The 13,190-nt window shown below is 31.5% G+C and overlaps 1 long non-coding RNA gene across 1 annotated transcript; it reads left to right on the top strand.

Annotated features, from left to right (window-relative positions):
* The first annotated feature begins 3,257 nt into the window (after positions 1-3,257).
* Positions 3,258-6,534, top strand: LOC143233442 (uncharacterized). The gene is made up of 3 exons (XR_013018155.1): positions 3,258-3,560; positions 3,896-3,971; positions 4,804-6,534. It is a non-coding gene; the product is annotated as an uncharacterized LOC143233442 (long non-coding RNA).
* Positions 6,535-13,190: the final 6,656 nt, after the last annotated feature.

A 13,190-nucleotide genomic window follows, 5' to 3' on the forward strand; every position in this document is an offset into this window, starting at 1 on the left:
AATATAATAATAAACAGCTTAGAAACATTGGTGAGGTCTAGTAGCCGCAAATGATAAAGGGCTCAGTCTACAATCATTAGGCTGTCATTTGAAACAGTTGGCATCTCTGCTTCTATACCCATTTCTAATGCGAAACGTTTCTCTGCCTCTATTTCTTTTGCACTTTGTTTATCTTCGCACTGACCCCTATCTCGTATACATGCACCACAAAAACGTTTTCTCTGCTAACCCCTTTATATCGCCTGTTCTGCCAGTTATATACTTCACCTGTTTCCATAGGTGGCAAAATCTGATTTTGTTCTCCCTATTTACCCACGTCTTGTCAAGAAACCATCTACAACTTTAGCCTCCTCAAGTTTATCATCCACTTCCTTTTCTGGATTTTTTGTTTTCCTTCCCTCCAAGTGACGACCTGACATGATCAGGTAGTTAGGCACTTCACTCGTTATATGAGGGTCACGAGTTCGAATCCCGGTCACACCGAATATGTTCGCCCTTTCATTCGTCGGTGTGTTATAATGTGACGATTAATCTTACTATTGGTTGGGAAAACAGTAGCCCAAGAGTTGACGTTCGATGGTAATGACTAGCTGCTGTTCCTCTAGTCTTACACTGCAAAATTGGAGACGGCTAGCGCACATAACCGTCATGTAACTTTCAGCGAAATTCAAAACAAACCAAACTCTCCAAATACAAGTGATCGTGGTCTGCTGAAGCTCAAATTTGTTGCTCAATAGAAGAGACTCATTGCAATTAAATTTATTACTTTTAGTTCTGATAATGAATTATTAAAACACAATATTTTGAATAAACTAGTTTAAAGAGTACGATAACTTAACACGTTTAATGATTTACCAGCGAGTTGGAATATACCTAAGCCTAAAGCACGGTTGCGACTGCAGCCTGTGGTTTTCAATTCTTCTGCATAAACACATAATTCTGGGACTTTGAGAAAAATATTATTATTATTTTATCTACTGGAAGTATTTCGCTGTTATACATGATAACTTGTATAACTATCTCTCCTTATAGAGCATTTGTCTCTGGCAAAAAAGTTCAGCACAGGGGTACGATATATCAACCCTAATTTTTTGACTATTGAGAAAGTTGGAAAGTCATTACTGAGATAAAAGTTATTATATTAAATTAGAGCCTATTCTAAACGTTAATTGGAAAAATATTTTAAAACAATGAGATGCGGTACTTAAAAGAACAACCTACTTCACTCTCTTCCAAATCTGAAGAAATTAATACATTTTCTACGGAAGTTCTGTGCCATCATTCTTTTTCTAAATTTTCAAATGAAACTTGTTCCTTTAGGTCACGTGAGTTCTACTTTTGACGTAATTACGTATAAGCGGTGTATCTATTGGATACTGTTACAAACCAACGTTGTTTTAAATTAGGTAATGATTGTTTATACTGCGTTCTAAATCAATTTTGAAATACAAAAAAAAAAAAAAATAGATATAATGATAATAAAATCTAGGAACCTTTATTTCCACCCAATTTTTCAAGCAAAAATCCTTTATTTCAAGTTATTTCTGTTAAATATACACGATTCGAATATCACTAAAATATAACAAGTTGAAGAATTTTTTTTAATTTTTACTGATGGCTATCTGCGCTAGCTTTTGTTTTTTGTTTTTTTGGAATTTCGCACAAAGCTACTTGAGGGCTATCTGTGCTAGCCGTCCCTAATTTAGCAGTGTAAGACTAGAGGGAAGGCAGCTAGTCATCACCACCCACCGCCAACTCTTAGGCTGCTCTTTTACCAATGAAAAGTGGGATTGACCGTCACATTATACGCCCCCACGGCTGGGAGGGCGAGCATATTTAGCGCGACGCGGGCACGAACCCGCGACCCTCGGATTACAAGTCGCACGCCTTACGCGCTTGGCCATGCCGGGCCACTGCGCTAGCCGTTCCTATTTTTCAAGTCTCCAACCTTCAGGAAAGTATGAAATGTAATTCATTTTAACTTCTATCGGGTGTTTTTAGTCATAAATAATATATTTTGTTGCTAGTACTTTAAAACGTTTGCAAAAGTATAATACTAAACCGAAAACAGTTGTAACTAAGCTATTGTTTCTTTAACAAAATTCTCATTTTCTCATAAAAATAAATATTTTCATGTAATGTGGCATAAGAAATTTAGAAAATGAAAATGTTATTTTTGTTTATTCATGGAATAATTTTGATCTGCATAATCAGTTTTATTTTCATTCAGAACTGTTCTGTCAGTTTTCTAAGGACCATTTTCCAATTCGTTGTGTTGAACACTTGGCATCCAGTCTGATTTCATTCGGAAAAATATATTTAGGTTTATATTGTATTTATTAACATATCAGCCTTCTTTGAAGTAATTTTATGATGTAGTTTAAAATGTAGAAACTTGAACGTTTTGAAACTGATCGAAAGCTGAGAATAATGGCAGTATTTTCTTTCATAACCATTGATATCTTGTGAGGTTTAGTCTCTCATATGTCTATCACTGTATATATGGTGTAATAACTGTGGATTTCATATCTGGCTCAATTTATAGATTATTCTTACTGAAGATTAATGTGAGTGTTTACTTCTATATTTAGATCGAGATCTAGTCTTTCAAGCTTTGTTTTCAGTGGAAGTGGAGAGAAAGTTGGCATTAGGATGGTTTGTTTCTTTTGGATTTCGCACAAAGCAACTCGAGGGTTATCTGTGCTAGCCGTCCCTAATTTAGCAGTGTAATACTAGAGGGAAGGCAGCTAGTCTTCACCACCCACCGCCAACTCTTGGGCTACTCTTTTACCAACGGATAGTGGGACTGACTGTAACATTATAACGCCCCCACGGCTGGGAGGGCAAGCATGTTTTGTCGCGACTTGGGCGCGAACCCGCGACCCTCAGATTACAAAGCGCACGCCTTAACGCGCTAGGCCATGCCAGGCAACATTAGGATGGTAGCTATAGAGTTGCACATATGTACAGCTGGCCATTAGAAAAGTTTTAGTAAATTTCTTTGGAGTGTCAGCTGTATAAAATGTTATTTTACCTTACTATGTTTCAGTAGGTTTGTTTGTTTTTGGAAAAAAGGAAATGAAATTGAGCGATATTACTGATTTAAATCACATGTTTTTGTATAAAATCAGTCAGAAAACATCTTTACTGATGAAAACCCTCAGCACATAAAGTAAAATTTTCAAATTTTATCATTTTTGGAGATATTAATACAACAACGTGATCTGTTATGTACGTTTTCTGTATAAAATTGTTATTGGAGCTTCGATTGTTGCTAGATGTCATGCTAAACTATTATTTTTGCATTTATGATGCAATAAATGTTACTTGTAGTCTCAAATGCAGTATTTCTACATTGATTAAATGAAGAAAAATTAATAATAACGAATTTCAAGAACGATTTAGTTGATACTTTGCACAGTTGGTTGTGATTTTTTGGTAAGCAAATTCACCCTTTTATGTCAAACAAGAGAAACCAAAACCATAAATCGGTCAGTCACTACTTGGCGCGTAAGTCAAGGAAGAGAAATATAAAAACAAGCATGGCGGTAGTGGGAGAGGTAAGTGTAATATCCATTTGTTAGTTGGGTTGTATGTCAATACCAGTTAGAACGATCGAATTGAATAAAGATCAATTTAAGGAATGTAAGTTCCTGAATATCGATAAACTTTTTAGGTGATTAACTCTGTGTAGATATCTCATTACTGTGATAAACTAAGCCAGACGTCGTTAACGTAGCCTGGAAGTGAATTGTAATCGACAGGATCTCCTAAATGTTATGTGATAGTTTGTTATTCTGGTCGTCAGTCCATAAAACGTGAACATCAACTTATCCGTTCTGACGAAAAATGATGATCTGTCTGGCTGAACTGAACTATGTTCTTTGTAATGTAGGTTTACCGTGTTCTGTGAGAAATAGTCAATCACAGGAGGTATCAAGCTCGTATGACAGGAGTCGAACATCGTACAAGTACGTATCTGATTAAGAGTGATCACTCTAGAGAGATATAAGTTTACTATGTATCTATTATTCACATGGTACAGTTAAGGTAACATTGAAAGATATTAGTGTTTCTTATAATCTGTTGTATGTATAAATTTTACATATGTGACAAACAATTACATTAAAATGACACAAAAAAAATAAAAAGTTCTTGACCTTTCTGGGAAAAACACATCACGTGAGGTTTCAGAGGCATGATGATTAATTTTGATGGTAAAGCATCCATTAACTAAGACAGTGCCCCTAGCTTGAACAGCAGTAAGTCTTCGTCTTTACAACACTAAAATGAGGGGTTTGTTTCCTCAATAGATACAGCAGATAGCCCAGTGTGGCTTTGCTTTAAGAAAACACATACACTTCACACACCAAAGCAGTAGCAGAAGAAATAGAAAGAATCATTTGTTCTCTGTCTCCATTACATTATTTGCTGTCATGTGTACCAATAAAAGTTTTGTTCTTCTGCCATAAGAATTTGCATACAAAGGCTACAAGAAGCTGAAGTGACTTACAGCTGCAACCACTGGGCCAGTGTATGGCTTACTTATTTGTATTCTCTATATTGTGAATGAAGCAGTTAGGGTATATAAGATTTACAGGGGAACAATTAATATGGTTTTGATAAACATTTCCAAAAGTGTAGGTGGAGGGAACAATAGCAGTTAGGGTGCAGTTGATTGTGTAATGATGCAAAATTAAGCATTTTAATATAATTTTTTATTAATGAGGTTATAAGTAATTGCAACAATACATATAACATTTTAATCTGTATGTGTGTATTGTATCTCTTCATTTGAAAAAGGGTGTGTGTGTGTGCAAGAAACCACATTTATTGAAGAGGAGATGTGGATAACAAGACTTCAGGAAGTACTAGTCTAGATTTTTATTTCTTTGTTATGTCTACACATCTAAATGTTAAATGAGAACCTCTTTTTCATAGAACTGAAAGGAAAGTGAAATAACAATATAACTAGTTGTAATTTGCTAGACAAAAGTAGTTTGAAGTTCCTGGATTGGGTCTTCAGTAACATAATTATGAAGTGTCTGTTTCTTTTGCCAAGAAAGTGATCAGTTTAAAACAGTTTGCTGGAAGAAACTTGTTTCTATCTATATTTCAGCTTAGATAAGTTCTTTTGTCACAAACTGGATTAACATCCTTGTGCCTAAAAACTGATTATTTTGGTTTTCAGTAACAAGTGAAATTGTAATTATATTTTTGTCTGTTCATTTGCAGGTTTTTTCTTCTATTAATTTGTTAATCTTCCATTAAAAATTAATCATGGAAAACAGTAAAGGCCTTTACACTGAATGATTTTAGTGTTGCAGTCTTCTCACACAATAAAACTTGTGTTTGAAGATTTATACATAAATTAGGTGGCCTATATATCAATCAGTCTGTAAAACTTACTAAATTCTGTAGCAATACTGAAAATGAAAGTTAAACATGAAAAACTATTGATCCGTGTTTTAGAACTTGTTTTACACTTGACAAATTTATTTTTAGTTTCTTGCATTCATCAGTGGTATGATTCCAGATTATAATATTACTCTTTATCATGCTAATACTAACATTAACTTTCCATGTGAAACAAGACATTTTATTTTGATTTAACTTTAATTTTTCTTTTAAATATTTGCTGGAACATATCTTTATAAATAAAAGTTATGGGCAGTGGACCAGTCATTTTTGTAACTATCTGTGGTAAACTTAATGATTAATGTTGCTCAGTATTTTCTTTAGTTAAAACTTGGATATTCTTCACAAGTATAAAATGTATGCCTGTTTCACTATGACGTAAGTTATGTGTAACTTTATTGATGTGATAAAGAGATCATCATATCAAAGTTGTGAAATATAAAATTATAGCAGTCTGATGAGCAATGTTATAGTAATTACTCAACTATGCAGTAATAGTAAATCTTTAGTCATAGTTTACTGTAATGTCTCGCATTTAGATACAGGCTATTTGGATGAAAATTATTGTATAAGCTTGTTTTATTAAATGACTTTGCAATCATTTTGGAAAGAGTCCTTTATATTTTTGCTTACATTTCTTTAGTTTATTAAAACTGTTGAACTTAGCAAACAATTTTGAAAAATATTATACATCAAGCTTATGTTTTGGGAAAGATATTATCCTTGTTAGTGTCCTCAAATACCAAAAAAGTGTGTGCATAATAAAACGAGTTAAGTTGATTTTGTGTAAACGTATGTCTTTGTCCTTATTTAAGTACCCAAATATGTCATTGTTTAAGTTCACCAAATTAAATAAATATATTATTGTTTTTATTATTTCATGTTTCCAGTATGAAATAAAGTATTTAATTAAATACTTTTTATTGTAATTGCTCATTTAAAGTTGACTAAAGTTATCAAATTTAACAGAGTTAAACATGGTCCTTGAATATACTGAAGCCAAGAGAATGATGCATGTCACCTGTAATTTATAATGTATCATGTAGACATTATGAAATATATACTAATGCATAAAATTCTGTTTAGTTAAATAAACACTGAAAATAAGGTAACAAAGATTATCTTCTTGTTGCTTACTGTCACTCGGTTTTCAGCTCAGAGGAATTTCTTCCAGTTGTTAGTTATGTTCAGATAACAAACAGTACATCAATATTCATAAGGTAACTGTGCTTATTTGAAGATCAATGGAAGATTCATTTTAAATTTTGAATTAACCCTACAAATGAATTACACTATTTTCTTTGTAGAATGACTAAACATTATAATATAAAAACACAGAGGTTTTGTTTAAATATCTTAAAATCTCATAATATTATCCATTTATTAAAGAACCTAAAACTCGTCTTTACAAAGTGACCTGTATTGGCTGTATTTGTGTGAACTAGTATTTTGTAAAATCGTCACACCTAAGTTATAAGTTATATAAAGTTCTAAAATTTAAGTTATCTTAAAATACAGAACAGTAAATAAAGTAGAGTAAACAATAATATTTTTTATTTTGAACTTTTTTATTCATTTGAGGCTTGACCCAGTACTGAATATCAAGTCTCATAAAATTTTACAGTAGGATGTGAAACAAAACAACAATCTTTTAGATTTAGTATGTGTACATTTCAAAATAAGAAAAGGTCATAAATTACAATATCAGTATCTTAGAATTGCACAATAATTTATAAAATTTGGTAACTTAGCTCTGTTTGAGTCATATTCAGAAGAAAGTGTACCTAAAGAAGTACTTCCAAAAATGGCAAGAGGTAGGTAGGGGCACTGAGATTAATTCAGTTAATGCAGTAAGCAGAAAAGATGGGAGATTCAATTTTCCATATTATAACTTCTCAATATTAGTAATTTGAGTTCCTAATTCATAAGAAACTATAGACTTGGTATTTGAATATTACAAACTCTTATTTGAGCATATCATATAATGCATAAAAACTGACATTTAGAAATTGTTTTTCAGTATTTACTTTAAAGTTAAAAATTCAACTAATGTATAATACTAAAATTTGAATTATAATTTACATTTTAAAACCAAACACGTTTGTTTTGAATTTTGAGCTAAGATTTATGAGGGCTATCTGTGCTGGACAAGAGGGAAGGCAGTTAGTCATCACCACTTATCACCAACTCTTGGTCTTCTCTTTTACCAGTGAATGGTGGAATTGACCATCACATTTAACACCCCCACAGTTGAAAGGGCCAGCATGTTTGTTGTGACGAGGATTTAATCCCATAACCCACGGGTTACAAGTTGAGTGCCTTAACCACCTGATTTGAAATTAGTGTTTTGAAGAAAATGTTTAATGAAAAATTTTGTGGTAATTAAATTTTTCTTATCCAGCTTTCATCATTGAGTCATAGAAATTGATATGAATGTTATGATATTATGCCATTCATTAGACATGTGGTATCAGATTATGTATTTTCACCACCTAAGTTTCAAACTTCCAAAAGTAGAATGTAAAATGTTATGTTTTTTTATGTAACCATTTTAAATAATACAAAATCATAAGTTATTTTATCCATACTACAAAATTCCATTGCAGTTAATAATTTTTATAAAGTAAACTGTATCTGTTCTAAAAAGAAAAAAGCTTTAGAACATCACCCTTTCTTCATGAGACTATAACAACAAAAGGCCAAGTTTACTTGTGAATACACTTTGCAAAGGCTGAGAAATTGTGCAGGAGGAACTGTGAACTTTTGACTAGTTGTGCTGATTTCTCCAAGCCAGTTCCCTTGGCTGTGGCTTTGCTAGATAGTAGATAGGGCTAGTGTGAATCTTCTTAATCCATTCATGCACGTCACTAATCAGATGATGAGACATTTGGCTAATCATTGAAATTAACTTTTCAAGTAACCATAGTTTATTCTCTTTAGAAAGCACACTAGCTGACCTAGCACTCAGTTTATTAAACTAAGCCTCAGATTAACCTTAATGTGTGGTATTCAAGTACAGTAATGCCTATCGCACAGTCATAAGTAGCTGCAAAATACAAATCCATAAGTGTTTTGCACAGAATTGTTTCAAACATGAACAATAAGAAATCCAAGCTAATATCATTGTGCAATCACCAAAGTAATCATTACTCAAACATTAAAAATAAGTCTCCATCCAACTACTGTCTTATAGGTTTCTTAGGACTACAACAGGCTCAGAGAGAATTGAACAAGATGTGTAGATAGAGATGAAATCCATAACTTTAGTACATATTCCACACTGTTAAGTCTAACTCTGAACCTAGTGCACTTTATAACAGATCATTTCATTGTAAGGAAGTACTAATTATTGTAATGATTTAAAATAGTCTCACTTCAGGATGACATGACAATAAAAACGCAACTACAAGTGTTACAGCACAATAGGTACAGCGTATAACATTTGCCTAAAATAAAAGATTAGTATTCATATAAGACTTGGATCTGATTTACATAGACACTTTAACTGCATTTAAAAAAGTATATAACAACAGAAAATGTAACGTACTAAATAAAATGAGAAAAAGTTTAAAAATTGTGAAGTGTTAAAACTATGAATGAAAACCAATTTTTGAAAAACACTCTAAAACATTTATCATACATCTGGAATAGCTGCTGCATACCTATTACATGCAGTGAAATATTAAACTACTTATGTTTGACCAAACGGCTCCCAAAAATAATTTTCTGATCATGACTTCCTCAGTAAATAAAACAGTAAAAACCATTATTTGTGTGAACCTCAACAGACACAATTACAATGTTCATCATGAACTGGATTCTTTTTATAAATCTTTGAATCAGCATGATGCACAAGCACACAGAAATGAACTAAAATCTGCTGATAATGATATATATGACATTGATGAAATAACTTTGTTGAGGACCAGTATTTTGTAGAATACAATCACATTTCAGTTGTAATACAGTACATTTTATGTATATTTATATATATATATATATTCATGTTATTATTACTGTCTACAAATAAATCTTGAAATATCAATTTTCATAGAGCACGGAACATTAAGTAAAGAAATACAGATCAACAATGATCTTTCCTTGTCAATGAATTTGTACTCACTTTCCACAGTTTGTTGAGCCTTGTCACATTTTACAACTGGAGGATGTAAAATATTGTTCTTGTTTTATATACACACATTGATATAAAGAACATCAAAGGTTATATTTAAGTACCACAGATGTCTAGTGTAATTAATAATTCTTATTAATTAAAGTGTATTTATGTCTAAAAATATTTTTCAAACATCATTCATCTTACCTTTCCTTGTGAGTCTACAACAACAAAAAAAGGATCTTCTCATGAAGACAATTTTCAAAACCTAAAATACCACATAGGAAAAATTCTGAGCTTTCAATTGGCTATAAACATTTCATAGAACAAAGTAAGAATGTGTTAACAGTCATTTCCAAAAACCAAAGAAATGGACAGAATTAACTTTTTTGATTTTCTAAATATAGTAATATTTCAGAAAATAGATAAGAAAGGAGGTTTTTTTATTTTATATTCTTGTTTGTCAAAATTTGGTAATTTAAATTTCTATTTGTTAAAAAGTATAAAATTTGCCTTTGGATATAAGAAATATAATTTAAACCAAAGAAGCATTTAGCATAGTGAATGACAAAGAAAAATTGATACTTAGGAAATTGTTTTAATATTTATTTTTAAATTAATTAATTATTGTGTACTATTACACTTGAATTACAATTTACAATCTGCTACCACATGTATTCACATATATTCATAAAATAATGGTTCAATAATGTACATTCAATAGATTTTGAATGTAAATCTACAAATGTGATAACACCCTCCAACCCCTACACATAGTCACACAGTTAAGAAGGTGTAGAATGAAACAAATAGAATTACTAGTATAAAATAATAAATAACATTCAAGCCACCAGAAGCAATACTTAAATATTATATATGTTATTAAACTGTTCTAACATGCCTTGTGAAAGCATCGTCTTCATGTACTGTATGGTTCATGGAACACGCATGAAAGATTGAGTGCTTTGGACATGAAAGCTTTCTCATGTCATCTTTTGCAAGGGCAACAATACTGCAGACACACTAAACTTGGTTTTGGTAAATGTCAGTAAAATCATGTTAACAATAAAGAAGGGTGCATAATAGCAGTAACTTGGTTGTTTAACATCATAATACTCTTGTATTAATGCACCACATTATGATATGCATAGTTTATAGTGTACATTCGGGTAGATTTGATTAGTATGTAGCTTACCTAGTTGCAGCCAACAGTATGTAATATTCCACAGTTTTGAAATATATATGGATGAGTGCAGAGTGAATTGTTTTAATTTGACTGTATACACAATGTAGTTATTCCAAATTTACTATATACATAACAACCATGTAGATCCTTTTCATAACTTGTAATGACTATGTACACTACTGTAAACAGTACTTTGCATGTAATTACATAGTTCAGACTACGTAACTTTAAAAATAAAATTCCAAGACAGACATGTATGTAGTTAAAGTTTAAAATCAACTGTATTATGGTTATCTATTTATTTTCATTTACCTCTACACAAACAAATGGTGTGTAAAACCTCAGCAGATATTTACAACAATGTTATAACAATAACTTGACACATAAATGTACAGTTATAGTAACATTGTCTTACATGACATATTTTAATCTTGAAGTGACCTAAACAAATAATCTTATTTAAGGCATAATGAACATTAAAATTTTAGCACATACGTAAGCTCTTAACATTAGGTTTAAGTTAGTTTTACTTCTGTTTAGCATTGTTTTGACCAGAATTGTATATTTCTACTAAATAGGTTTGCCATATACTTTTATGTAGAATGAGCAGGATTGATAAATGGTGACCTTCAAGTCATTTGTTAAAATTGTATGGGGTATTATCCATATTAATGTTTAGAACTCTCTTGTCTCTTGTGAGTGTGTTTAACTGTTGGTTATTGTGGAGGAGTGAATTTGAACTTGAGTACGCAAACAAAATGGGTTATTGCAATATTCTAGATGTAAGAAATAGTGTGTTATAAGGAACTTTACAAAATTATACTGTTCTCTAAGATTGTGGGAGTTTTAATATTTTCTTACAAAACAGTGAGAATGCTACTATATTTTTGTTTGAAATGTTTCCATGGTCTTTTGCTTATAATACTGTACAGGTATCTCTCACTTTCTTAATATTTTCTTTAAATGTTGGCTGTGATTAAGTTTTTGTTTGCCATTCTTTGTATTACTTTTATATTGCTTTAATAATTTTGTATTGTGCTTTTTGCTGTTTTTTTACTTCATGAATTGTTTGTGCGGTCTTACTGTATGGGTATTGTAGTTTGTAATTTAGTCTACATATTGCTTGCTGCACGTGAAGAAGTGCCTACTTCAAGTTTTTCCATTTAAGAACTTTGTAAAGATTTATACTGAATACTATTCTGTTTTTCTCAAAGGTAATTTTTTTATAGGAACATTAAATGAATAGCAGTAAAACTTGTTAAACAGTTAACTTTCTTATAATTTTTTATTTAACTGGAAAAAAAAGCTATGCAAATTTTAGGTGACTTGAATCTTAATTGTCCAGGAATTAGTAAAATGTTAAAATAAATTGGGACAAAATTGAGATTTTTGTGTTCAGAACAAGATTGAGTGTGAAGAAAAGTGTATTTTTCTTCTGTACAGAACTATAATATTTTAAGCCTTTTCACTGTGTAGATGGCCTTCAAGTTCAACTTTCCAGCTCCTAGTAGTCACGTCAGTGATGCTGAACAAGATGAATTTGAAGAAACCTGTGAAGGAACCTGTCCATCAGAAAGAAAGGTACCAATAAACAATGGAGCTGAAACTATGGGGTTTGAGGTGTCAGTCACTCCACAGCTCGAACACATTTGTCCTTTTATTTTTGTTTAGGCATATTGCTATGTTAATTTTAGTTGTGTTGAGTTTTAAACAAAATTTTATTAAACATTAAATTTCTTGAAGTGAGCTAAACATACATGGTGTAGCTCCTACAGTAACATCTGGAGGATGTTATAAAGGCAGGAAAAAAAAAAGGTAGGTTTAGTTTTAAGCAATCTGATGCAAAACCTTTTATGAGGGAATGGTTACGAGGCTGTAGATTTCCTATACTATGTATTGATCAATGTATTTCTCTCATTCTTTTCAGTCAGTCTTACAAACCCTTTTAAAATGTACAATTGAACAGCAATTTCTTGTATATCAAATTTAATAAGTATATATATGTCAATTATTTTAAAGCTGACATTTGTATTTCCAAGCTTGCAGCAGGCAAGGTCTAATTATGGACAATGTTTTATCACCAAGAAAAAGAGTACTTTTGGAGCATAAGAGGAGAAAGGCAGGTACTGATCCCATCCACCCCATTGTTAGTGTTATTGAGCCTACCAAAACCAAACTATCAATTCTGGTGAAACTTTTATTGCCTTATTTCTTGAGATAAGAACTTTGTGCCTTATTGTGAGATAAGAACTGGAGTATTTTTTGTAATTATTTTAAGTGTAAAATGAAAGAACACATTTGTTTAAAAGTGTTATTGTGTTATGATAATTACATACAGTTAAAATTTTTAGATGATTGGGTGAAAATCACCTAGATTTTACATGTGGAGAGAAATTGGGTTACCAGTTCTTATGTTTAGGACCCCGTGAGATGTTTGTTGGCATTATAAGCATAACATCAAAGCTTAAAGTG

This window comes from Tachypleus tridentatus, chromosome 12 (assembly GCF_004210375.1).
Source record: "Tachypleus tridentatus isolate NWPU-2018 chromosome 12, ASM421037v1, whole genome shotgun sequence".
NCBI lineage: Eukaryota > Metazoa > Arthropoda > Merostomata > Xiphosura > Limulidae > Tachypleus > Tachypleus tridentatus.